At 47.7% G+C, this 27,544-nt stretch overlaps 1 protein-coding gene and 1 long non-coding RNA gene across 3 annotated transcripts in view; one reads left to right on the top strand and one right to left on the bottom strand.

Moving 5' to 3' along the window:
• Nucleotides 1-11,997, top strand: part of LOC139060912 (uncharacterized) — a 65,363-nt gene extending 53,366 nt beyond the window's left edge. The window contains exon 3 of one of the 2 annotated variants that reach the window (XR_011515090.1): nucleotides 11,434-11,997. This is a non-coding gene — a long non-coding RNA (uncharacterized lncRNA). Of the gene's footprint in view, nucleotides 1-866; nucleotides 1,022-11,433 lie in introns of those variants that run through there. The other variant, XR_011515092.1, reaches the window with a different exon arrangement.
• bma (SCY1-like protein bma) overlaps nucleotides 1-27,544 on the bottom strand; it is a 550,265-nt gene that overhangs the window by 486,335 nt on the left and 36,386 nt on the right. The window lies entirely within an intron of this gene.

Consider the following 27,544-nt stretch of genomic DNA (forward strand, 5'->3'; position numbering starts at 1 on the left):
GCGGCATTACAACCAGGACAGGAACCCGAGGGCCTGCCTAAAACAGAAGAACCCGCCGTGGTTGCTCAGTGGCTATGGTGTTGGGCTGCTGAGCACGAGGTCGCGGGATCGAATCCCGGCCACGGCGGCCGCATTTCGATGGGGGCGAAATGCGAAAACACCCGTGTACTTAGATTTAGGTGCACGTTAAAGAATCCCAGGTGGTCAAAATTTCCGGAGTCCTCCACTACGGCGTGCCTCATAATCAGAAAGTGGTTTTGGCACGTAAAACCCCAAATATTATTATTATTATATATTAAAACAGAAGAGTTTATCTGGTATTTCTTCTCCTGCATTAAATCTTTCTCTCGCCAGACTCATCTCGAATATCAGAGGAATGGCGATCTTCCATGACTCTTAGCGTGCTATTGAGAGTCAAACGACCCATGCGGGAATGTTGACTCTTCTTTTTGACTCTACTCGCGCAAAAGTGGGTCTTCGGAAGAAAAAAGAGAGTCAAGTTGCTGTGACTCACTTTTTACTCTCTTTTTTCTTAGAGTGTAGTATGGGCAAGTAAAGGAGAAGGATCGCGGAGCAATCAATGATGTATATTCATTTCATCCTACGTTATCGATAGTTACTGCTCAATTGGAACTACAGCCGTACGAAAAAGTCATTAGAAATGTGCCTCTCGAATTGATCTTTAAAAAAAGTCAGACATGATTTCTGCCATTCAGCTTAGTGGCAGTTTAGTGCTCAACTCCTTTAATATAGCAGTTCCTGCCATTGCATACCCTTCTGGGCTGCATGACTCTGTCGAGCTGTTTAGGCAAGAAGACGACAGGCTCCACCAACTCTGTGAGCATCCGTTATGGGAACCTTTTCAGTGCCTCGTTGCACGCTACCGCGATCATCGAGGAATCACTGCAGTCGAAGCACAGGGAAGCGGACCAACCGAAGAAGTCGCAGCAGTCGAAGCAAAGGGAAGCGGTCCAACTGAAGAAGTCGGAACTGGCCGACGCTAATCGCCTCAATCAGGCGTTCCTCGGTGACGCTGACATGACGTCAGTGCCGCTCGGACCACTAGGAAACGCAGGTGCAAACATCATTATTTCCACTCTGCACTGCGAACACCCTCTCATAGTGAAGACACACACCTTCTTCTGCGCGCCCATCGCTGCTCATCACTCGGTTAGATAAAGAAAAAACTTGCCATGGTAGGCAATTACATCCACTTTGCAACGATACAAAACGGACCTACCATAAAAGATGACGGCGTACGATTAGGCTGTACGATCAGGCTGTACGATTAGGCTGTCGTGGGCCCTCGGCCTCCTGTTCTTTGGCGGTTGCGTACATTTGGTGTAAAGAGATTCGCATAAAATCCGAATGAAATCGTGTGACGTTATCGCGCCGTAAGATGCTCAGTCGTAGTGCGTCGTTGCTAGGCGCAGTTGGAGGGCCGTTCATGCTGGTTTCTCCGGCCTCAGACTTCGCCGGCTTATTTGATACGCACACTTCCTGCGTGGCCGCTTCGCGAGAATTTTTTATTGCTCCGGGAGCCTTTCGATATTGTCTGGAGCCACTTGTATAGGGCGCCTGTACTCTCGCTGTCGTCGTTTCTCTCGGAGAAATCGCTCGACTTCGGGGAAAACACAGTTCTCTCGGCAGTGGTCACCATGTTTCCTGCCGGTTGACGATGTCTGTTTGCGGCTCGTTTTTTTTTCTCGACCGGCCTCGTTCTCATCGCTCGGTCACGAAGCGCATTGACTGACTGTATACACTGTCAGAATTGAGGGCTCAATCCCATCGCTCGTGATCCGTTGTCAAGATTGGAGTCCGGCATGAATTAGAAGGTAGCTGGCCCATGCCGACGTCCAACTTATCCATGCTGAGGACGTTGATGAAGGGAAGAACTGCTTCTCATCGAGAACGAGGAATATGGGTTTATTTACATTATTTAAATCAGTCTAACATGACTGCTTCAGAGAGAGTGTCAGTCCAACATGACTGCTCAAGAGAAGTGTGTCGAGCACTCGCACCACAGTAGTTTTTAAACACTCGGTCCGCCGGCGATACAAGGCGGCGAACTTTTCGTGTTTCATCGCAAATTCGCCGCCGCCCCGCAGAACAGTTTACGCACGCAAAGGCACACACATTCCGATGTCCGGAGCCGACGTCAGAGGGGAGGCGTTCCGGGAAGCTCGGAGCCATTTTGGGTAGCTCGTTGTCTTGCGTCCCGGTCGGAGCGTGGGAAGCAACAAAAAACGGCTTTCCCACGGCAGCTCACGCATGCGTAGCAGATCAGGTCCGCGCTGGGGAGTTCGGGCACAATAGTTCGTCCACCGAACTCATTCCGTCACAACGGCGACGGGGCTAGAGGATGGCGGCGGTTTTCAGCACAGAGCCCGCTTCATCGAATGCATCCTAGCTGAAGCGACAGAGAGGGGGGAATGCGCGTCTTGTTCCCCAGTCGTAATTGGGTGGCAATCCTGCATTGCAGCTCGCCATTCTTAACAGCACGTAGTACGTGTGTTCTTGCGATTTATGTGGGCATGCTGCCTCGTGCATGTGCATTTTATTGCGACAGTGATTAATTACATGGACGCCAGACGCACTGGTTGAGCCGTCTTCGTTGGCGTCGTCGTGCTGTGACGGTATCGACGCGCATGCGCTGTCTTTGAGCGCGGAGAGTGAGAAGGTCTACAATGAAGCGCAGTGCGTTTGTCTGCAAAAGCGACGAAGCGAAGAGTATGCGCAACGTCGCGCTGTGCTCAGTCGGCTCTGACGGAGCCAAGTCAGCGTTCTTTATTCCGCTGCGGCCATAAGCGCTGCTGAGAGAGAGAGAGAGAAAACAAGGATAGGAAAGGCATGGAGGTCAACCAGAACAGCATCCGGTCTGCTACCCTACACTGGGGGTGGGGGAAAGGGGAATAGAAAGAGCGCTGCTGAAGCCAGAGCCAAGACGTTCGGGTTCCTTTCTTAATTGCGTGACACAAAGACGGATCTGTACGCAAAAAATATTCGTTTCAAAAGCGCAAAAACCGCCTGACGTCAAGGAGGCAATCGAACCTAATTAACTGGCGCATACTGTGTTCTAAAGCGTACATGTCACGTTTTATTCTTAGGTTGTCACCGAACATACGTATGGTTACGGGGGTTACATGCAAGCACAGAGAAAGAAATTCAGCAAAAGGAGAAGCTCGGCGAAAACTGATAGCAGGAAGCAAATCACGGAAAAGTGTTAATCCCATCCGTTAGTTGACGTGAGCAACGTAAAAAAAAAGAATGTCAAATGAACTTACAGTCAACGTCTTATATTTATTTATTCTTTCCCGCTAAAACTAAAACGTTTTGCCTGTAAATGAACTTACACTTTACGACTTACTTTTCTTGCGTTACCTGGCATCAAGCTAGCGGCATGCCAGGCGCGACAGATGCATGCGTCGTGCGTCAGTCACGCCACCGAATCCAGCGAAGCCGGTTGCGTATGTGAACTAAGCCTGATTGGCGACCCATCTCTTTGGGTGTAGCGTGTTTGTTGGGCTCCCGGCACTTCCACACGGCACCACTGCATTATCGGACTACGGCAAGGTGAGAAATCTTGTTTCGCAGTCTACGACGCATTTCAAGCAATGTTGGCTTTTACGGCAAGGAACCGAGACTTGTGACGCAGTTAGCGAAAAGCAGCTTGGCCTTCCTGGCATGGTTAAGAGAGAGAGAGAGAAAATAATGCAGAGAAAGGCAGGGAGGTTAACCAGAGGTAGTTCCGGTTGGCTACCCTGCGCAGGGGGAAGGGTTAAGGGGGATAAAAAGAGAAACAGAGTGGAAGGGGGAGACAGAAAGAAAGGAAGGCAAGCATGAACAAAGCGCGTACACTACACAGCTGTAGGGGGCGGCATTCTTAGAGTCTGTCGTGAAGCCCCGTGGACCGCAAGAACCTTAATAGCGCGTTTAAGGCCTTCAACGCGGACGTTCTTTCGGAGCATTGGCCTAAAGCTTTCACTTCTGAAAGCGGACGATTGTCCAACTCGTCCAGTTGAGTTAATGTCTCGTACTGGGAGATGTTTGCGACGCTTTCTACGAGCCCCAACATTATTATAACTTATTACGGTAGTTTTTGGGCGCGCTCCCTGCACGCGGCTTTGTGACCCAGTTAGCGAAAAGCACCTCGGCCGCGTGACGCATTTTCGCGTGTACTGAATCTGACCGGGACAAGCTTTGGAGCTTTTATGCGAAGCATATTACGAGAGCTCAACCCAGCTCCTCAGGCGCGGCGGTGTCGCCTTGAATACCACGTGACACCGTGACGTCACGACAGAGGAGAAGTGGCTTTGGCTCAACTCTTGCAAGATGGGCTGGGTGGGAATCGAACCAGGGTCTCCGGAGTGTGAGACGGAGACGCTACCACTGAGTCACGAGTACGATGCTTCAAGGCGGTACAAAAGCGCCTCTAGTGAATGCGGTGTTGCCTTAGAAACGAGCTGTTTCTAAGGCTCAGGCGTGCGTCGCTTGCTCAGGCGCACATTTCGTTGCCGCGCCGAACGCTGCGTTGCTCGACGCTCACCGCGTCCAAGGCGAAGCAGAGTAACGCATGAGTTGTTTCTTCGTCTAGCCGAACCAAATATAGCCAAGCAACAGCAGTTCACCAAGCTAAACAGTGGTTCAACAACTAAAATAAAGGCTAGTATGCTTCGTATCCTGGGCTTAACCTTACCTAAGCCACAGCCATTTTTTAGGACCCACAACATTATTGTAACTAATTTAGTTACTTTTGGGGTGCTTTTCACGTACAGTGGCCATGCCTGGCGTTGTGGCGCACTTAGCGTAAAGCAGCCCGGCCGTGTGCCGCAGTTAGTTTCGCGTGTACTGAATCTTACCGGGACAAACATGTTCGTGACAAATTCTCTGACTCCCCAAATTATTATAATTAATTTCGTTACCTTTTGGAATACTTTTGAGGCACGCTCGCCGCGCCTGGGGTTGTGACGCAGGAAAAAAGCAAGCCGGTCGTGGTGACCGTTAGTTTGGCGTGTATTGAATCTTACACAAGTTTGTGACCTTTTCTATGGCCCCGCGACATATGCCTTCTCTCGGTACTCACGCTTGTCGAAGGCGCGACGAGCGACTGCCAAGAGTGATAACGCTGGAGTGTTACTTGCGCCGGCAGAACGCGCTAAAGATAACTGAAAAACTATGAAAAACCTGAAAAACCAAGAACTCGACAGTGCTGTCTTCTGAACGACTGAAAATAGGCTTTGCACACACGCATTTAACTTGAGTGCGAGTAGAAGGCACTCTGCGAGCGTCTAGCATCATCTGGCTGAGAGCCTGTGTTGTGGCCGCCTCTGTGTATGTAGCGTACTATCGCCATGTGTCTAAAAGCGAATTGCTTTTGTTTATAAAGTCGCCTACTCACGTTCTCACGTTTCCCCTTTACACGCAGTATTCCTATAGGGTCGAAATACCAAAATGACTCCTGCTCGTAATTTACCTTTCTTCAGGTGATGCCGTCCGTTGGAGCTTCGTACGGGAACTACTGCTGCATACCTGGTGCCACAAAGTTGGAATAACGCACAAAAAGCTCGGAACGAGGATTTATATATAGAGCGAAATAAACATTTCCTCATTTACAGGGTGTCTTGCGTCTTCTTTATGAAATTTCACGTGGCACAGATTCGATAGAGGCTGGAAAAGGTCATTCGTAGTGATGTTAACTAAATAAACGATTCCGCACTAAGATTGCGCACGATTGAGCAGCAGAAAAAAAGAAAGAAAAGGCGTATCGCAGCTGGCGTTGCGCGGGCCTAGCAAGCGTTCAATACGCGCGCGCCCAAAACCGAAACCGCAAGTAGTTAATGCCTTCTACTTGGTGTGCTACAGTCAATTTGGTCGCTGGAATGTATGCGAGTGTCCCCTCTTGTTGAATGTCCATAGAGAAAGAAATTCAACAAGAGGGGACACTCTTCAAAAACTGGCAACAGGAAACACGTCACGCCTATAGTTTCAACAACGTCCGTTAGTTGACGCGAGCATCAGAAAAAAAGAATGTGAAATAATCTTCCAGACAACGTTTTATTTTTTTTATTCCTTCCCACTAAAAGTGAAAAAGTTTTGCGTGTAAATGAACTTATACTTTGCAACTTTTTGTTGCGTTGCCTAGCAACAAGCTAGCGGCACGCCAGACGCGCGTGCAAACGTCATGCGCCAGACAAGCCGCAGGAGTGAGCGAGGATGGTCGTACGTGCGAAGCTCGCGTGCTCGGCGACCCGTCTGTTTTGGATATAGCCCATTTTTGGGGGGCTCCCGGCCTTCTCTATGCTTCTCTTGCGTGTCGTCTGCATTCCCACACGGCACCACTCCACTACTGGACTACGGCAAGGTGAGAAATTGTGTTTGACAGTGTGCGGCGCATTTTAATCACATTTAGGCTTAGTTCGAGTGGCGCAGTTAGCGAAAAACAGCACCGCCGTCCTGGCGCAGTTAATTTGAGTTAACGCCTCGTCCTGGGATATGTTTGCGACGCTTTCTATGAGCCGCAACATTACTGTAACTTATTTCGGTAGTATTTGGGTACGCTTGCCGCGCCCGGCTTATTGACGCAGTAAGCGAAAACCGGCTCGGCCGTGTGCCGCATTTGCGCGTGTGCATGCGTGCACTACGTCGTAGCGCCTGAGACAGACAAGTTTTCGCGCATTCTGTGGCCCCCAACATTATTGTAACTAACGTCGTTATATTTGGGGCAGTTTAGAAGTACGGTTGCCGCGCCCGGCTTATTGACGCAGTTAGCGAAAAGCAGCTCGACTGTGTGCCGCAGTTTCGCGTGTACTGAATCTTACTGGTAGAAGTTCGTGACGCATTCTCTGACCCGAAAAAAAGTATTGTAAATTATTTGGTAACTTTTTGGGATACCTTGAGGCTTGCTCACCGCGCCTGGGGTTGTGAAGCTGTTAGCGAAAAAAGCAAGCCGTGGCCGCGGCCACAGTGAGTTAGTTTTGCGTCTACTGAATTTTAGTGGGACAAGTTTGTGACGCATTTTGTAGCCCTGCAACAACATATACATTATTGCGGTACTCACGCTTCTCGAAAACGCGACGAGCGATTGCCGAGAGTGATAACACGGGAGTGTTGCATGCGCCGGCAGGACGCGTAAAAGATAACACGGAGGAGCTCAAGAACATGACATTTCTGTATTCTGAGCGACTGAAAACAGGCATTGCATCGACGAGTCTGACTTGAGTGCGATTAGAAAGCATTCTGCGAGCGTGTAACATGGTCTGGCCTAGCCTGTGTTGTAGCTACCTTTGTGTACTTGGCGTACCATCGTGTCGGCCGAGGCCAAGTTGTTTTGGAAACGCGCAGTCACCCGTGTATTTGTGCACTTAAAGTGCAGGAAATAATGCCCGGTAAGGGAGGGGTGCTTGAAAATCGGATGTTCAGATTTTATGGCATTGTTTCGGAGGAGTCTTTGCTGCGAAATGTACGTAAAAGTGAATTTATCTGTAATGCCGCTCATTCACCACTTACGCACGTTTCGCCTCTACACGCAATACTCCTGTTAGGTCAATATACGGAAATCATACATGCTTGTAATTTACTTTCTTTCAGCTGATGACATCCGGTGGAGCATCGTACGGAAATGACTGCTGCTTACCTGGTGCCACAACTTTGGATGAATGCAGAAGAAGCCCGGAACGAGCATTTATATAGAGAAAAATAAACATTACATCATTTCAGAAGACTTCTTTCGTTTTCTTTATGAAATTGCACCTGACAGATTCGGCGCAGTCTTGTAAAGGTCAATCGCAATCGTTTCTACTTAAAACGATTCCACGCGAAGGCCACGCGAGGTTCAGCAGAAGCGAAAAAAAAATGCCGTGCCGAGCAGCGGAGCCGGCGCGGCGTGTACCAACTGGTTTTCAAAAAAAAATGGCTGTGGCTTAGGTAAGGTTAAGCCCAGGATGCGAAGCATACTAGCCTTTATTTTAGTTGTTGAACCACTGTTTAGCCTGGTGAACTGCTGTTGCTTGGCTATATTTGGTTCGGCTAGACGAAGAAACAACTCATGCATTACTTCTTCGCCTTCAAGAGTGGAACGCGACAGCGTTCCCGTCGACCCGCCAAGGGGTGTAAGACAATGGGCTACAGGGCAGCGACTACGCGCCCCGCATTGGACGCGGTGAGCGTCGAGCAAAGCAGCGTTCGGCGCGGCAACGAAATGTGCGCCTGAGCAAGAGACGCACGCCTTAGAAACAGCGCGTTTCTAAGGCAACACCGCATTCACTAGAGGCGCTTTTGTACCGCTTTGAAGCGTTGTACTCGTGGCTCAGTGGTAGCGTCTCCGTCCCACACTCCGGAGACCCTGGTTCGATTCCCACCCAGCCCGTCTTGCAAGAGTTGAGCCAAAGCCACTTCTCCTCTGTCGTGACGTCACGGTGTCACGTGATTTCATGGTCACCGCCGCGCCTGAGGAGCTGGGTTGAGCCCTCGTAATATGCTTCGCATAAAACGCGCGCGCCCAAAACCGAAACCGGAAGGAGTCAACAACATCCGCTTGGTGTGCTGCAGTCAATTCGGCCGCTGGGCTCTATGGGAGTGTCCGCTCTTGTTGAAATTTCTTTCTCTATGGAATGTCTTTCTATATTATGCAAGTATGGAATGTATGTTGCGAGTTCTCTGAACGCGCGCCGAGTTTATGACACGATTTCAGGCGAAACACCCGACGACCTGATGAAGGTGTTACTGGAGCCAATCCTCACATGCGAAGCGCTGCCTCTTTGTCAGCACAGCCACAATAATAATTCTAGGTAAATTGCGACTTGACCCAAAATATATAGGCACCGCTTAATTTAATTTAAACCGCAGAAACGCCTTTGCATGTCAGTTCATCCGCAACGATAGGCCTTTAGTTTGTTCTCCCTCAAACAGGTTGTACAAAGAGAGACAATATGATTTTACATGTAATTTATTACAATAACGCGTTTGTGGCAGTCTACTGAGAGCCTCAGGGCAGCTATAGAGCCGCGTCTAGGCCCAGCGCCAGCACGTTTTGCACTGACGTCGGCAGGTGGTGCTTCAGACTACTAGGGCACTCGCAATGCGCCATCGACAACAAACAGCGCACCGGTCACATAGGTGGTCACCGACAGAAGTTCAAATCTGTCTGTGCAATATGCATATTCCTTTCCTAGTTCCATCGCGCTATACATTCGCTGTATACTTCGCGGGCGAGCATCATTGCACGGGTTTGCATCTAGAGCAGATCCCGTTTCTCAAGCGCCACGCGAAGTGCAAGATAGAAGCAGAAATAGTGGTTGTAAATGTGTTAATTTGGAATTCTTTGGTTAGAAACCTGGTTCAGTGCTTGAATTATTTGAAATTTAAAAAAATGGCTGTGGCTTAGCTAAGGTTAAGCCCAGGATGCGAAGCATACTAGCCGTTATTTTAAGGCGACCTAGAAAGCCACCTAGAGCCACCTACAAACAGTCTCTGTAGCACGCCGCAACCTTCGTTTCTCATTCCAACGAGCAGCTCTGTCTCCAGGAGGCATCTCACCTCGTGAGTGTCTAGGAGAGGCAAGCGCAGCTGCTTATATACCGCCGCGACGCCGCGAGCGACGGCGCGAGTTTGAGCCCCGTTTCTCCTCTGTCGTGACGTCACGGTGTCACGTGGTCAGCCTTGAAAGCGACGCCGCGAGCGACGGCGCGAGTTGGAGCCTCTGTCGTGACGTCACGGTGTCACGTGGTTTTGAAGGCGACACCGCCGCGCCTGAGGAGCTGGTTGAGCTCTAGTAATATGCTTCGCATAAAAATTGCAGGTATAACGGATCGCCAGAACGGATTCCATGCGAAGCATATTGAAGGTCGCTGGATGCGCTGCACCGTTTGACGCTTCGCAAAGCACGCACACGTGTTCCCGTGAGTCGAGCAGCTGCGTGTCTCGGGCAGCGCCTCTTTGCGACGACGGCAGAAACTCGACGGCCACGACAATCGCGTCATGGTGACGGCATGATTTCTACTCTGACCGCGACATGCCGACTGCTGGCTTTCTACATAGGTACTGGACGGGCCTAATCCAGGGAAACACGAACTGCGGCGCTATCCGCGACTACGTGCCACGGATCCATATACGTACCTATGTACACCCTCGCAGTTTTTGAACAATATCATGCGAGTGTCGACCGCAAGGCGTGTCAACGGTTTTGTAGCGCCGAGGGCTGCAGCATTGGCAGCTTTATGTGCGGTCGTGCAAGACGAATTCTAGTTCGAATGTATACTGCGGCGCTGTTCGCTTTAGGGTTCAACCTCACCGCTAGAGGGCCACTGACATACCGTGCGGTCGACACTCGCGTGATATTGTTAAAAGAGAGAGAATGAAGAGGAAAGGCAGGAAGGTTAACCAGATATGAGTCTCCGGTTTGCTACCCTACACTGGGGATGGGGGATAGGGGTTAAAAAGATGACAGAGGAGAAAACGCTAAACAAAAAGGGGGGGGGGGGGAGGAACGCCCACACTTGGAGACACACACACAAAAGGCGTTCCAGTTAAACTCGTTCACACAGGCCGGTAGATCGCAAAAAGCGCAACAGCGCTTGCATGGCCTTCTTCTGTGACGGTAGGTCCTTTCGATGTTGTAGAATTCTTTTTTTCGAAAAAATTGCAAGGGTGTACATGTTATGCCGCTTGGGTTCAAACGACGGTGACATTTCTACTCCGGCGAAGGAAGGTTAAAAACCTATTCGACGTGGGCCGATGATAAAGGCAGTGCGATGTGGCGCAGCTTCTGCGCAGCGTTGGCTGCTACGAGGGAAGAACTAGGGAGCGTGGGCCAATCCTGAAGGCGGGGAGTGCAGCCTAACGAAGGGTCTCCGAGTCGTAGCTGTCACGAGGGCAGAATGCGAGCAAATCGCGCGTAGTGCACGTGCTGGAAAGAACTCAAATATGCAGATCGGCTTCGGCAGGAGATACACATGCGTGTGATCGAGGCCAAATGGTTGCAGCATCGGGTTGCCGTGCTATAGAAGTCGGGCATCTGATCCTACTGTCGGCCGTGCATTTGTTCTCATTAAAGAGGTCTGAAATGAGGTGAAACTGAAACTTACCTACCTGCCTACCTACCTACATCAAAGTGCCTGGAACGAAGCAAACAATGCTTCGACTGAGAATGAAAAAAAAAACCGCAGCAGGATCATAGGTGAGTTTGACCAACAGCACGCTAGCTTTAGGCAAAAGTTCAAGGAAGAGTAACTGTAACAGCAGAAAACGAGTTTCGTATTAACCTGCCCCGTCCTACAGACACGCTCATGGTGAATAAACGCAGGGAAGTTTGGAAGCGTGGCTATCGATTACATTGCGCTGCAGCTGACGTTTGAAACAGGTCGTCGTCGCTGGCGCCGAAAGGCGCACCAATGAAAGCGATAGCAACGTATAGCGTTTCGCTCTGGTTCCTTGCAGCGGCGTGCTGACAATACGTGGAGGTGACGTGGCGTGACGCAGCGGGAGCGGCACAACAACGTCGCCTCGATGAGTAAAGCCGGCAGCGGCGTTACACGGGCGTCTGACTTGGATGGCTCACGAGATGAGAGCGACGGGAAAAACGGCGTCGGCGTTTGCCAACCTTCTTCTTCCTTCTTCCTTCTTCCAACGCTTCTTCCTTCGAAGATGGGAGGTGGCGGGTTCAAACACCTTATAGTGTATATCGTGAACCGACTAACGGTGAAACGGTGATTACGTGCTGCTTTACTTGGTGTCTCATCGTGGAGAACACAATTAGCCGCATAGCGAACTAGCCATGGATGTGGTTGATAATTGTGGCGGCTGTTCGACGCGGCGTCACTTTAATTCCGGCTATGGAGTTCTACTTTAGTCTTTAGATTTGTCCTGTTGCAGTGTCCTGTTGCTCTCCTTTCCTCTTTCCTTTTTCCTCCCCTCCTTCCTATCTTCTATTTCTGTGTTGCTGTCACCTCCCTTCAGAAGAGTAGGCAGGCGTTGTGCCCCTTCCGGTGGCAGTTGCCAGCCTGCTCCTCGCTTTCCCTTTCCTAATAACTGTGTATATGTATATATGTGTTCAAAACAAATAATAATAATAATTGCCAACCAACAGTGAGAGATTCAGCTTGACGTCTACTATTCGTTCTGCTGAGGCAATAGGCCAAATAAAGTTTTTTCTCTCTCTCTCCGCTGAGGCCAATGTGTGCCCCGAAGGGCGACTTGCACACAATTCGTCAGCAGTAAACGCTAACGAATGTGCACACAAAGCCCATGCCCGCTGCGAAAGCGAGAACGCCACCTGGGCTCCGGTATATTCCATTAATGTAATTAATTAATTAGTCATATGGAGCGTGACGGCACGTCCACACAGCGATGTCATTAGGACAAAGGCGATGCACGTATAGAAGATGCTTCTTCAGGGAAGAATGCAGATGGCAGGTGCATACACAGGCAAGTACAAATTATATATTTCTATGTTTCTACGTTTAACATTTCGGAAACTCTTGTGCGATGATGGCATATACTCGTTCCCGAAAGAAACTAGTCAGGAATAGGCACACAGTCAGTGGCACACACATGACGAAGGGCTAAAGCAAAGAACTCCATAGAGATGCACGTGGGCTTTAGATATGCTTAGAAGCCGGCAATAAATGTTTGTTTTTTACGTAGGGATCGTTTTATTATTTCTACGCAGAGCGGACGCGCGCTTACTGGTGTTGCATTGCCCGTAAGCATATAGGGGTTAAATAATGCTGTTTTAGAGCGAAAGCTCTACTACGCCGCGTCTCGCAAGGTCATTCATCGCGCCACAGTGACCTTGAGGCGCCAGAGCGCAAGCGAGGCAGGTGTGACGTCACGCGAAGGGATCCGCTGCGGAGAGGCTTCGCAGCTGCGCTCGCTCGGAGCTTCGCCGCCATGTTCGCCGTTGTGGCACCACCATAGAGTTTCTCACTATAACACCTAGAGGGAAATCTGGCGCCACCGTCTATGGGAGTTTCTTAAGGGAGCACCGTGCCATCATGGGAATGTCGGTATATGTGTCTGCGAGGCTCGTGTTGGCTGGTGTTGTAAGAGGCTTCGTCTAAAACGTGGATATTACACATTACACATTACGCACATTACATCTTACGCATTACATTACATTACACATTACATTACGCATTACATTACATTACACATTACGCACATTACATCTTTACTCACCTACAATACATGACCAAGCGAAGAAAAGCAAGAACAGACGACAAACTGTTTCAAAGCGAGCGTGAACCTTGTCGTCTGTCCTCCAACTTTAGTGGCCCGCTGATACGTTTTACGTAACATATAATCGTGCACGCAATAACAAGTTCTTATAGTTAAACAAAACATGTTTTTGCTTAATAATAAAACCAAAACAGCTTTTACGTGCCGTTTTAGTAGAAAATGAATCATTGTGACAGACGGAACGGTGCTTTACAACCGCGTCTTCAAGGTGTCCTGTCTCTCCGAGAAGGATGTCAATCCGAAGTCACAATATACCGGCATTCCCATGCATACCACAGCGCAGCAGCGCCAGATTTCCCTCTAGGTAATGTAGTGAGAAACTCTATGGGTACCACGTGGCTAGGCGAGGGTTAATGGGCTTAATACAGTCTGCCGTACCGTGAGCGTGCGCACACGTTACGTCCCGTTGGCGAGAACATCAGCGTGTATAGCTTGACCGATGATTCTACGCAGTGGCGCAGCCAACGTGACCGGACGCGACCAACGCGCTCCGACGTGCCCGACGTCAAGTGACGCTCGCACGCGCGCCCATAACGTCGGAATATAAAAGCGCCTTTAATGGCTGCTTCGCCGGCGCTTGATCGCTCAGTCTCGCCATGGATGGTGCGCCGGCTGGGCCGTCTCTGCGTGCGCTCCAGCGCAAGCGACAGGCGGAATTCAGTCATCCAAAAGATATAACTTGAGATCAGGCTGCGAAATCTCAAGCAAAGGCAAAGTTGCCTGCTGAAACAAGCAAGCAGAGGGAGACCAGAATAGCAGGTTGAAGAGAAGCTTGCCAAGCGCGGAAGCGTGCCAAGATCTAAGCTACTGCAACCACCGACGTCTTTCAGCAACACGATCGGCCACAAAGAGAAGGAGACGAAACCGTGGATACAGGCAAGTGCACCCACAACGAATGTTCGACGAACAACACCCTTCAGCTGACGGCAAGCTTGACCGCAACGGTCGAGTTTCACCACGACTTCACGGACAACCCGTTCGGCAGCGTGTGTGTAACATCTGGGAAAGACTATGGCCTAAATTTAATGAAACACTGTGTGCATAGCCTTTGCGAAACCGAGCCCAAGAGACCTTTCTCTTATGATAGCTAGGTTTACAAGTGTTAAACCTCCGCTTATTTTTTATGCTATTAGCACTCGGTGCAGTCATAAACTCCGTTCATATACCTACGAATAGTTCCGCCGAGAATCTCACCAACCCAGCAGAATCCACGCCAAACCCGGCAAGGTAGGCAAAAAAAGTTTCGTTTGCATAACCTTGCGAGCGCAATCTACTATTTTAACGTATGTGAACGCCGGATGAATCGCATTCATGACACTACTTTGTGAAAACGTATACTTCACCGTGCAAGCCGAGATGTTTCATATAAGGGCTGAAGCTCGGGAGAGTTTGTAAATAAAGACGAAATGAGCGCAATGGAGAAGACATTGCGCGTCTTCTCATTGCATGCTTCATTGCATGCTTCTAGAAGAAGCATGCAATGTTCGTTTTGCTCTTTTGCATGCTTCGTAAGGCTGGCTTTTTCCACGTATTTTGTTGTCTTACAGACAAAGCACGCTTTACAGGGCTTTATCGTTTTGCAAGTGTTGCCATTCATTATTATTGTTGTTATTATTATTATTATTATTATTATTATTATTATTATTATTAGTAGTAGTAGTAGTAGTAGTAGTAGTAGTAGTAGTAGTAGTAGCGGTCGTATAATGAAAAGAATGAACTTGCTTTACTTTCAGAATATATGTCTAACGATTGGACGGATGGTTGAACGAATCTGAGGAAGAACAGCTCATAAATGACTGCGAATGAACGTCCAAAACATCCATTGGACCATTTCCAACAAAGGCTGCTCCTCCGGAGTGGCTCGTTGACAGCGGCCAACCAGCCGACCCTGTGCCAACGCCAGGTGCTTCACAGGCAAACAAACCAGCGCACACAAAAAAAGCACGTTGCGTCAAACAGCTCCTGGGCATGTTCCGCGGGCCGAGAAAAGAGCAACGTCGTTTAGAAAAAACACCGCGCGTCCTTCGCACACTCCCGGGCCTCGGCACTTGAGCGGCACGCTCGTTGCCTGGAGAGGCGCGGTCTCCTTCAAGGCGGCCGAGAAGACGTTCTTCTCGTTCTTTTCTTTTTGTTCGTTGTCGTTTCGTCTCGAGGTGCTGTTTGCACATTGGCGCTGTTAGCTTTTGTTCCGAGCACTTCGGAGCCGAGCGCTCGCGTTCCAGCGCACGGTCGAGAGCTGACTGGGCGAAAAGTGGCTTCACTGTTGCTGATTCGGAGCTGCGGGCAAGAACGGCTCCGCTCCGGGCTGTTCCCGCGGCGTTTCTCGGTATCACTGGCGAGAACAGCCCCGAGCAGAGCTCTTCTCGCGACGGACGATAGCTTCCAACGATCGCGAGCGCGCACTGAAACAAAGCGCCACCTCGCGCGTGAGGCCGTGAAGCTCCCATCGGTAGACAGAGTGGCCGTGAGACGCTGCGATAGCCACAAACGATTGCTCGCGGTAAAGCCGGCCAAACAAGGTCACGTGAGTGTGAGTGTGAAAAAGAGAAGACAGAGACGTTTACGGCAACGAATCACCATGCCAAATCTGTGTTCTCTTTTTTTTTTTTTTAACGGATCACACAGTCAATCGTTTCCCAAACCAAAGCGTAGGTGTACGCGAAACTGCAGCGATCCTTCACTAGATGGAGCGTACGTATCAGATTATCAAGTTTATGAAGTATACATGCCAAATGGCCTTCGCCGCAAGAATTCACTGTTGAACTAGCATTTGCCTTTTGTTTCTTTCTTTTCCCTCCCTGTTTTGTAGTTTATGACCCTATTCGAGATGGGCGCCTGTGCTCGAGGCACAGCTTCTGCGCTGCCAGCCTGCTGTACACTGGAATTGTCACCGCTGCTCAGAAGACGGGAACGCGAATTCACTCCGATGCCCCAACGTTCAATGGCAACTGTTGTTGCCGGTGCTATAACATACATATTCGCTTGTTATTGTTATTCAATTGCAACTAATTATTTATCAACAGAGCAGTCAACGAACCCCTGGCGCTCATTCGAGTAAACTAATGTTGAATCTGCTCAGCGTAACGTAGAAATGATGTAAGGTAGAAAAAAAGTTGTAAACTAATACGTGTAACTTGCGCTCTTTAGATGCTCTTTACAAGCAGCTTAATTGGTCAAAATAGCCATTTGGGTGCAGGGTAATAAGGCTGTAAATTTGGTGATTGAATTGATTGAAAAATTTATAAATTTTGGGTTGCTTTTGTAGAAATAAAGAAGAAACAGGGTATAAGTGAGATATACCTAATTACATCCGCCACCACTAATTAATCCTCCTTTTTTTTCAATGCCACAAGGGCTTCACGTAAAGAGATTCAGCTGTTGCTTGAAAAGAGCATTTTAGTTTCTCTCTCGTGGTATTTCTATAAAAGAATGTTTTACATCCAAGCTAAAGGTACTTTATGGCGTTTTATGTGCCAAAACCACTTTCTGATTATGAGGCACGCCGTAGTGGGGGACTCCGGAAGTTTTCGACCACCTGGGGTTTTTTAACGTGCACCTAAATCTAAGTACACGGGTATTTGTGCATTGCGTCCCCATCGAAATGCCGTCGCCGTGGCCGGGATTCGATCCCGCCACCTCGTGCTTAGTAGCCCAACACCATAGCCGCTAAGCAACCACGGCGGGTGCTAAAGCTTGTTCCTTACGACATCTGGTCACCCGCCAATTGCGCCATTCTCGCATATTCATGACTAGCTGACAAATACGCCAGGGGAGAGCTACTGCTGTAAACATCGCACGCGAGTACTTCGCGTTGCAGTGTGGTGAGGCAGAGAGAGAGAGAAATAAAGAAAGAAAGCAGAACATAGAAGAAGGAAAGACAAGGCTGTCAACAACACCTGTATGTAAAGTGTAACTAGACCTGGATAAAAGAGCGCCGCTGGTGTGTGACACAAGTGACTGACTTGAGTGCCTCACTGTAGCCACGTTCGCCTGGTCTAGTGTACGCGATTGTTCTGCAACCCCATCTTTTCTCTTCTTTCGGTCCTCCATCCTCCTCTCCAAATGTAGGGTAGAAAACTGGCCAAGGTCTAGTTAACCTCCCGGCCTCTCTTTCCTTACTTCCCTTTCTCACCATATCTCTCCATTCTTCCCTATTTCTCTGTAAAAGAAGAGAGAAAGAGCGGTACCTCCTAGACTAAACTCAAGAGCCAGGCAGGTCGACACACTACGCCCAAAAGAGCTTGGTGTGGTTCGTGGTTCGAGAGGCAACAGATGAACGAACGGCTGCGATGCTCAAATGTCAATGGGGGAACAAAACGGCGTTTGCCTGAACCGGCCTCCGTTTTCCCGATGCCCCAGACGAGAAGCCCGTCTCACCTCCAACATCCCCGTTCACATTTTTTTTCTTTTTCCCTCTAAAGCGGTCCCCCAAACTGGTTCAGTGATCGCTGGCGTGCGGGCGGCGCGCCGAAAATAAGGCACTATGTATTCCTCCAAGAGCGTCGTTTCAGCTTTCCAGTGTCCTCCCCCCCCTTCCCACCTTTCTCGCCTCATTTTGCTCTCACGTTTATCTGCCCTCACTGCCCTACCAAGCAAGGCGTGTCAGCGCATCCCTTAACCTACCGTCGCGCTTTTGAAAAGGTTTGCACGCAAATTCAATGTGAGAGCGACGGCATTTTCTTTCCTTTTCTTTTCTTACGCAGAGGATTATGCTCATCTCATCTCGAGCAGAATTTACGAAAGCGTTCACGTTATCGTTTTCTGTGTCAACTATCCGCAACTGCACTTCAAGTCCGCAGGACCCGAGGTTTCACTCCCCTTTTACTATCTTGCATTGTGTTTAGTTAAAAGGAAATGTACTCGCATTATTTACTTAAAAAAAGAATATGCCAGACAATTGTATCGTAAGGTAGAATTTGGCGATGCCATGGAGCAGTGACGAAAAGGAAGGACTGAAAGATACCGCTAACCCAATTTTGAGAACTAAACTGCTCTTGTCGTAGTAGGAGAAAGCGAAGTCAACAATAATGTTTAAGTATACTGATCGATTTAAAGCCAAGCTTTTTTCATTGCCTTACGACTCTGTAACTAAATTCCCTACTAACTTATTATACTGCCTATAATATGTGCCCATAAGTACTAGGGTTATTGAGCATGGCATATCGCAACGCAAAGTACCAACTGCCAGTCACAAGTATCAATTTGCAGCGCGCACTGAAATAGATGCTCGCAGCCTTCTGAACAGCGTTTAATTGAAGCTTAGGATGGATGGATGCGAAACTTTAATAAGGTCCTGAGGTACGCGACTCAGCGCGCTGCGGGCCGCTCCCACGTTGGGACAGCCAGGCCTTGCCCGACCGCCGCATCGTGGGCCCTCTGGACAGCCCATAGTTGCACCCCAGCATCAGGGCTCTTGATAGCGGAGAGCCACTTTTCTTCATTGATTTCTTCTGTGCCTCGTAACGAGGGGCAACGCCAGAGCATATGATCTAGGCTAGCGATGTCATTGCAATGCCTGCAAGAACTAGTGGCATAGGTGTCGGGATAAATTTTGTGGAATAAAGCCGGGCTGGGATAAGAGCCTGTTTGCAGTAATCTGAGGGTCAATGCCTGCGCTCTATTTAACTTCTTGTGTGGAAGGGGAAACTCTCTCCTGCCGAGATAAAAGTGCTGCGCAATTTCGTTATATGTGGTCGGTTGATCTCTATTCTCCACCGCTGCGGGCCGGCGTTGGAGTTCTCCATGGTCGCGGAAAGTGAGACCTCGCGCCTTGGAGTGGGCCAGCTCGTTGAGGTTTCTGGGGCCTCCCGTGATGGATCCCATGTGAGCGGGGAACCACGTGAGAGTGTGGGTGGTGATGATTTTGCCGTCGAGGATGCGACAGGCTTCCTTACACACGGCGCCAACGCTGAAGGCGCGGATGGCTGCCCTGGAGTCGCTGAAGATGTTGGCATGTCCGTCATCCAGGAGGGCCAAGGCAATGGCCACTTGCTCCGCCGCACGCGACGACGTGCTTCGTATCGAAGCCGCGTTAACGGTTGAACCCCTGTGGTTGATTGACACCACCGTGAAATTGTCGCTGTTTCCATACTGGGCCGCGTCAACGAAGCAGCTGCCGCCAGGGAGTTCTGTTGCGCGGCGTAGGAGCGCCACCGCTCTGGCCTTTCTTCTTTCTACGTTGCGCTGGGGATGCATATTGCGCGGGGCGGGCGATATGATGATATTATCTTTCTGCTCTTTCGGTAGGCCTTGGTAGGCGTCTTCGACAGTGGCCGGGGGGACGCCCATCTCAGTTAGGAGTCGTCTGCCCGCCCTGGTGCCGGAGAGCCTGAGAATCTGTGCTCTTTCTTGTGCTTCTGCAATCTCTTCCAGGGTATTATGAATACCCAACTGCAGGAGTCGGTCGGTGCGTGTGTAGTTTGGTAGTCCGAGCGCGCTCTTGATGCCCCTCCTTATCATGGCATTTAGTTTGTCTCGCTCGGCCCTCTTCCAGACGTGCATGGCCGCTACGTACGTAAAATGGCACAACAAGAAAGCGTGGACTAGCCTTAACAGATTCTCTTCGCTCAGGCCTCTCCTTCTGTTAGCTACCCGCCTGATTAGACCGATGACGCTATCCGTCTTCTTTGCTAATTTGTGAATGGTGATGCTATTTGTGCCTGTCCCTTCGAGTGTCATTCCCAAGATTCGAATGGACGCGACTTTGGGAATGGGATCTCCGCAACTGGTGTAGAGATTAATGTCAACTTCAGGGGACGGTTTCCAGTTCTGTGGCTTGCGGCCCTTTCTACTTGGGCTGTAGAGAAGGAGCTCCGATTTCTTTGGGGAGCACCGGAGTCCCGTGTTGGTTAAAAAGCGCTCTGTAGTGTCGACAGCTTCCTGGAGAGCGGCTTCGACTTGTCCGTCACTGCCACCCGCGCACCAGACAGTGAAGCTTAGGACAACATATTTATTTTTTACTGCCGATATCTGAAGAAGGCTTGTAATAACCACAATTGATTTTAAACGACTAAAAATGCTCACTAGTGAGCAGTAATTACTAATAATGACAGAAAGGACCTGTACTAACTACTTATGACTATGAAATGACCAATATATCTAACGACAACTTGTAATGACTACAATTGATTAGGAATGACTAAAAATTCTTAGTAATGACCAGTAGTGACTAATAATGACTGAAATGACTTCTAATGACTACTAAAGACTGCGAAATGATCAACATGTCTAACGACTGCTTGTAATGACCACAATTGATTACAAATGACTAAAAATGTTTAGTAGTGAGCAGTAATGACTAAAAGAAAGAAGAAAAAGAGAAGATGCAAATAGAAAGAGGCGAATGATAAGAGGAGGAAGAGTAGGCTTTCGCCATTACCGTCTTAAGACAGATCTTAAGAGCCCCTGTAATTTTACGGTATTGGTGTATCGACTACAGCAAGAGCGCCATCTTACTAAGACAAGCGCTTCGGAGCTCCAATAAGCCGGCTGTAGGAAGCCAAAGGTAATGTTTCTTTTTGTCTCACTCTCATATAGAGCAAGAATAAAAGCAAACAATCCATCAACATCTAATTACCATACTTGTAAAGCTCGGTAATGCACGGCCCTGTAGACTTCGTTATCCGTAATGAACTAATTTCGTAGAGTCACGTTAACAATGCGAAATCTGGTACGAAAGGAAAAATGCGACTACGTAATGAACGCTCATTAAGGCCAACCAAATTAGGTCAACGCAATTGCGCTCAGCAACCCGACCTTCCGAGGAGAGAAATCTTAGTACGAAACAAAATTAAGTGAAAGTATACGGTCTTGCAAAGCGCCTTACATCAAAGGACAAGGAGAGTGTGCATTGGTCGTTTACGTGGCATACCTTGCCTTGACTTCGAGCGAACCTTTAAGGGATCCGCAAAGGAGACGCCATGCGGCACGTGTCCAACTTTCCCTGCAGGACAACGTCGTCGACGTCGGAACGGGTGAGCCACACACGAACACACAAATTGAATTGGTCCTTTGTGTACGTTGCTTCTCCTGGAAACCTCCACTGCCATCGAAAGATGTCGTTAGGAAAACTGAAACCTCATGCGGGGGCCCTGCAGGGCGATTCTTTTTATCTGGTTCTCTTCCTCTTTCCGCGTACTTTGCATATCAAAGATCAAGAGGACTGCAACCAAAATATCTTTTTTTTTCCGGTCACCCCCTCGAAGCAAGGGGCACGTCCGATGGGGTGTCCTTTGCGAAGAGGAGACGCACGAGTTGCGCACGGTGGAAAATATCCAACAATACGAGAACCGGAGAATACGATCGAGCCCTAACCTCCGCGTTCTATTCTAATTAAAAAAAGAGAACACTTTCCAGCAATCGATTTGGAATTCACGTCGGTTTTGTTTTCACATGTGGCGTGCTTTTTTTTTTCTCTTTCTCTCCGTCGAGACCGGTACAGTAACGTCCCGGGTTTCAACGCGATGTCAAATAAGTGGATTGAAGCGAAAAATAACATCTTCGCGGAAAGCTGTCCCCGTTTCTCTTTTAATAATGTGATGTAATTTGACCTGCTTCTCTGGAGGCGATTCCGATGGCTGAAAGAAGATATGCTGTTTTGAGGGTCGTTATAAACTTGATCTCAGCGGCGAAGCAGCCTTGTCTATAATAACATATTTTTTTAAAAGCTTTTCGAAGGTATGACATGACATACTCAAAGTAATGTAAATCTTTTTGTTTGTGTTATACGTCTCTATCGTCCTGCTCTTTATGCACGGTGCTTTTTTTCTTCGCTCGTCTCTTCATGGCAACCGCCAACGTGGCTCCATCACTGATGATGACTGTCAGTGTTTGTGCGAGTGTATAGGCATAGTCATCCGAAAACTGATCCGCAATTACGTGTATATCTATGCCACTGTGGTTAACTATATATACCCTTAAGGCTGCTCGCTATCACTGACGGTAACAGCCCGAGTCCCGCCCATTTGGGGCACGTTGAAGATCCCCTGATGGTCAAACTTATTCCGGGGTCCCCTACTACGGCGTGCCTCATAATCAAATCGTGGCTTTGGCACGTAAAACCCTAAAAATTCAGCTCCATTCATCACTGACGTTATTATCACCATCATCAGCGTCATGGCCGTGGTAGCGTCATCGCTCAGGAGATCACAGTTGCCGTCGCCACCATCATCATCATCATCATCATCATCATCATCATCAATATCGCAGACGTCCCAGAGGAGCGTTATCATGCGTCGTTGTTTCTCCGACACATTCAATGTTTGTGCAACAGCATGACTTTTGTTAAGTCACTTTTTTGACGAGTGGAAGAAGTTTGAAGTTTGTTGTTTGTTGTTGTATGTACAAAAAAGAGGGCTTACTTATTATATATACAGCATCAGGAGGTCCACAGTCAGGAAGTGCCAGGGGCACCTACCATCATTAGTGGGTACATAAGAGTAGTAGTGCAGCAAGTACAGGGTGAACAAATAAAAAGCGCCAAGAAATACAATCTACGGGCAACAAGTTATAATAAATAGAAAACAATTAGGTACGCGATAAAACAGTGCTATACAATTATGTCACATTAAGTACTTATAGGCAGAAGGTCTAGCAAAGTGCAAAAACAATTTCGCTTTTCTGCACATTGCTAACAACAAAATATACAACTTGTTTTGCAAAATATCAAGCCTAACAATACAGGAATAAAATTAATGTAAATAAGATGCAATAATTATCAAAATCTATTTATGACAAATAATATAAAGGTTCTGATAACAGTATTTTTGGTGTGCTTAAAAAACTGCAATCAAAAAGACGACTTAACATTAACAGGGATACAATTCTAAATTTCGATACGATAGGAACGAAATGCAAATTTTCCATAGTTGGATCTGATTTTAGGTAAGAGATGGTTATTGCTCTCTCAAGACGTGGTATTATTTTTGTTGATGAGGTTACTATAAGGAAGGCTGTCTAATGATATTTTACGGTGAAAGAGATGAAATGTAATGAGAGACAACTACAGAACAGCTGATGACTTGGTAGGATGCGAAGATGTTGATAGAGAGGTAAAGAATAGCGACGGAATTATCTAAAAGTAATTATTATAATTTCGTGGTTTTGAAGACGTTTAATTGGTTTGCGATGAATGGAGTATGTATTACCCCATGAACATAAACAGTATGATAAATAACTATTAATATAAAAATGATACCACGAGCTAATAACATGAGGTTAAAAAAATGCATCCAGGAATTCAAGACCGTAAGATGTTGATATAACGTAATTATTTAACGAGACAGTACTGAAAGAAGCAATAACAGTTTGCGCGTTATGAAATAATATAAACATTGTTTTTAAAGGATCGATTTGAAGCTGATTATCTCGGCACCAAGAATAGACATAGTTAAGATCAGTGTTAAGTGTGTCTAGAAATGCGGTAAGGGATAACAGCGATTATTAGATGGTCATGTTCTCAGCAGATAACAAAGAGTTATAAGTGGTAAGTACATTACGTACATCATGCATAAATAATAACAACAATGAACCTAGCATCCAATCTTGGCGAATGCCACAGTTAATTTAGTAGAAGAAATCTAGCCATTGGGATACTCTGATTGAGACCTGTTACACAAGTAGCTACGAATAAGATTCAATGGTGGGCCAGTAATACCGAAACACTCCAGCTTATAGAGAAAAATAAAAAGGATGCGGAGTGTCAAATGCTTTTGTTAAATCGATGAATATGGCTCCTGCAACAATGCCTTCGTCAATCAACCGTTTAATGTTATCTGTGAAGCTAATTAATGACAATTCTATCCAACAACCGCACCTAAAACCGAACTGGAATGAAGAAAGACGATTAAATCTATTTAGATAGTGCATTAGACGACAGTAATTAGGTTTTTCAATGACCTTGCTAAAAATCGGCAAGATGCAAATTGGGTGATAGTTATTAATGTTGTCACGAGAACCCTTTTTTGAACACAGGGACTACTTTATCGTGTTCTCGCAAATCACGAAATATACCTGTTTAAAAATTTTTGTTAATGATATCTGCAAAAAAATTATATGCCTGCCGCAACCAACTTATTCTGGAAGGCTGGGTAGAACCTAGGCTAGGTCCAGTAACATCAAGAGAATAAATTACTTGTAAAACTTCTGCAGAAACTGGACGAAGGAAAAAATGACTGAAGGCTACGTGGGACAAGGCGTCGAACACAAGGCAATGGCGCATTGTGCGCAATCACCCGCCGTGGTTGCTCAGTGGCTATGGTGTTAGGCTGCTGAGCACGAGGTCGCGGGATCGAATCCCGGCCACGGCGGCCGCATTTCGATGGGGGCGAAATGCGAAAACACCCGTGTACTTAGATTTAGGTGCACGTTAAAGAACCCCAGGTGGTCGAAATTTCCGGAGTCCCCCACTACGGCGTGCCTCATAATCAGAAAGTGGTTTTGGCACGTAAAACCCCATAATTTAATTTTTTTTAATTGTGCGCAATCGCCAAAATAATAACTAAAATTATTTGATAGGAGGTCTGTCTCATTGGTGCATTCCACATTGTTGTAAATTGCTTTTTAATGCCCGTGTCAGACTCAGTAGCATTAAGAAATTGTTTAACAAGCTCCCAATTACGCCTGGCATTCGTACCGCTCCGAATTATCCGTATTTCAAGATAGTCCCGTTTTGCTCGTTTAAGGATACTAGAGAGGGCATTGCTGTAATTCCTCAATTTAGATCGCAAAGCTATGTTGAAAGGCTGCAATTTCACCTTCTTGTAAAGAATATTCTTTTTTATTATAGACAGCGATACATTTGCAACCCATGGATTTCTAGAAGACGAGAATCTATGCTTAAAATTAATTTATGGTGTTTTACTTGCCAAAACCACTTTCTGATTATGAGGCATGCCGTAGTGGAGGACTCCGGAAATTTCGACCACCTGGGGTTCTTTAACGTGCACCTAAATCTAAGTACACGGGTGTTTTCGCATTTCGCCCTCATCGAAATGCGGCCGCCGTGGCTGGAATTCGATCCCGCGACCTCGTGCTCAGCAGCCCAACATCATAGCCACTGAGCAACCACGGCGGGTTATCTATGCTTAAAGCACACATTAGTTGTGCAGTCAATGTTACAGTTTGTTATTGTTGATAAAAATACTGAATATACCCTCTCAAGACAGTTTTCTTGAAGAACACTGTTGCAACAAGTGCCGTGCACCTTCTTTATAAATAAAGTTAAATTGAAAGTACTTTTGTGTACATTGCTAACACTGCATGCGTTTTCCAACACCCAGAAAGAAGAGAAGAGGATAGTGACCAATAATGGGATAATCCATTACTCCAGTGGTTTAATCAGAAGACGACGAGGAAGATACATGATCTATCAAAGTGCAACGACCAGAAGTGTCACACCTTGTTGGAACATCAGTTAATGAAGAGAAACCATAGCTAAATAAGCACTTTACATAATCAGAGCATGACTGACAGTTGGGATTAAGTATGATTATGTTAATGTCACCACAAATTAAGATTTTTTTTTACTTACGGGTGTCAGGAAATTATTATAAGAAGCCTTTGAAATGCTGGTAAAGGTGTGCATAGCTTGGCTTGTAAGCACGTCTCGTATCACATTTAATAAAACAATTTAGAAATTATTTGCTGCAAAACTCCTTTCAGTATCGGTATGCTGGCGCAGAGCCAGATGCGACAGGTCAAACAAATGTCAACTGAACAGTTACGCCGGATGATTTGGATTCTGATGCCTGCTCCTTCGCCTTCTCGAAGTCCCAAACATGGTGGCGTCGCCCTACGGGCATTGCGTAGTGCCATCTTTCTTTATCATGTCCTCCAAACACCATAACAGACATGGGGCGCTGCGTACGCTCATCTTGGGGACCATGGAGAGTACAGGAAGGTTCATCACCCCGCTACCACTATCCCAACACTAAACCTCGTATGCAAACGCATAATTGCGCAACAGTCCCTCGAGCGGAAACGGCGCTACAAATGCCGACACAGGATGTAAGCTGGAAAAGGTCACTAATGGTTTCACGGAGGCCTTAGTGAGTAACTTGCAGACGACTGTGTTCCCACCTTGTCCTCAGTCGCAAAAACAGACTTGAGCAAGGGTTTCACCGTTTGTACACTTTAGTGTAGCATTGGTGAAACGCCGCTACAGGAATCACTCACTCCGTGCTTTCTCACGCTTTGACGCACGTTCACTATAGGCGCTGCACCAGGGCCCAGCTGCACGGATAGCTGCGGACCTCTCGTTCTCTTTCCCAAGGCGTGTTAGCAGGGACAAGCGCCTATCAATCGCCTACAGAAGCGCGCACTATGGGCTCTTTCAATGAAATACAGCGGCAACGTTTCTGCCGCGCGTGCCTCTAATCGAAAACGCTTTTTACGATGGGCACTTATTACGACCGCTATAAAAAAAAAATACTTCTAACGACTGCCGTGCGCCATCCGCTGACCAAGCTGGTGGTCGGCGAAGTGAGCCTTACCTCCAAACACACGCGCTCACCGGCTCACCTACACCGACCCGTTTCCCCACAGATGCGCTGCAGGCACGATGCCTGCCACTTCGAAAGAAAACTAACAAAGGAAATAAAGTACGGAGCTGAGAGATTTGAAGTGTGCGTTTTTATGACAGGACAAACACTGCTTGCGCAAGACGGGACGTAAACGTCGTGGCGACGCCCACTTTGGGAAAGAACGACGCTCGAAAAACACCGCGGTTGTCCATACGTGCCGGGGTTCTTGAAATGCGGGTCGTTTTCTTTTGGACACTATTCCAAACGCGCATTTCAAAATCTGGGGACCGGACGAGTGAATGCGAAATACACGAGAGGGTACCTTCAACTCTTTCTGTAGAGCGAATGCGCAGCCTGTGTCCGGATGTTTGGTTTGCCACGACGCGCGTATGCATTGTCGCCGGTTTGGCGTCCTACATTGGCGCGATGTTCCGGTACTCAGACGTCCGGCGAACGCAAAATGGAGGCGCGCGGTTTTCATCTGCATCCGAAACGGCTATAAACGAAGAAATCGAAACGACTCTGCCGCTCACTCGTCCATCTCGTACATCTCGGCGTTTACATAATCATCTCAGTTTCCAGCGTATCTTTGGCCGAACAAATGCTTTCAATTCTTCCGCGTTACCACGTGCCATTCAACATTGGAATAACCTACCAAATGACATAGTTGACATTCTTGACCCAGTATCCTTCAAAGCACGCTTATGCATATTATTTCCATAATTCGTCACAACTAAACCATACTGCGCACCTAAGCAAATACTTGTAGCGAAGTTGTATAGGTTGTTTTG

Source organism: Dermacentor albipictus, chromosome 6 (assembly GCF_038994185.2).
Source record: "Dermacentor albipictus isolate Rhodes 1998 colony chromosome 6, USDA_Dalb.pri_finalv2, whole genome shotgun sequence".
NCBI lineage: Eukaryota > Metazoa > Arthropoda > Arachnida > Ixodida > Ixodidae > Dermacentor > Dermacentor albipictus.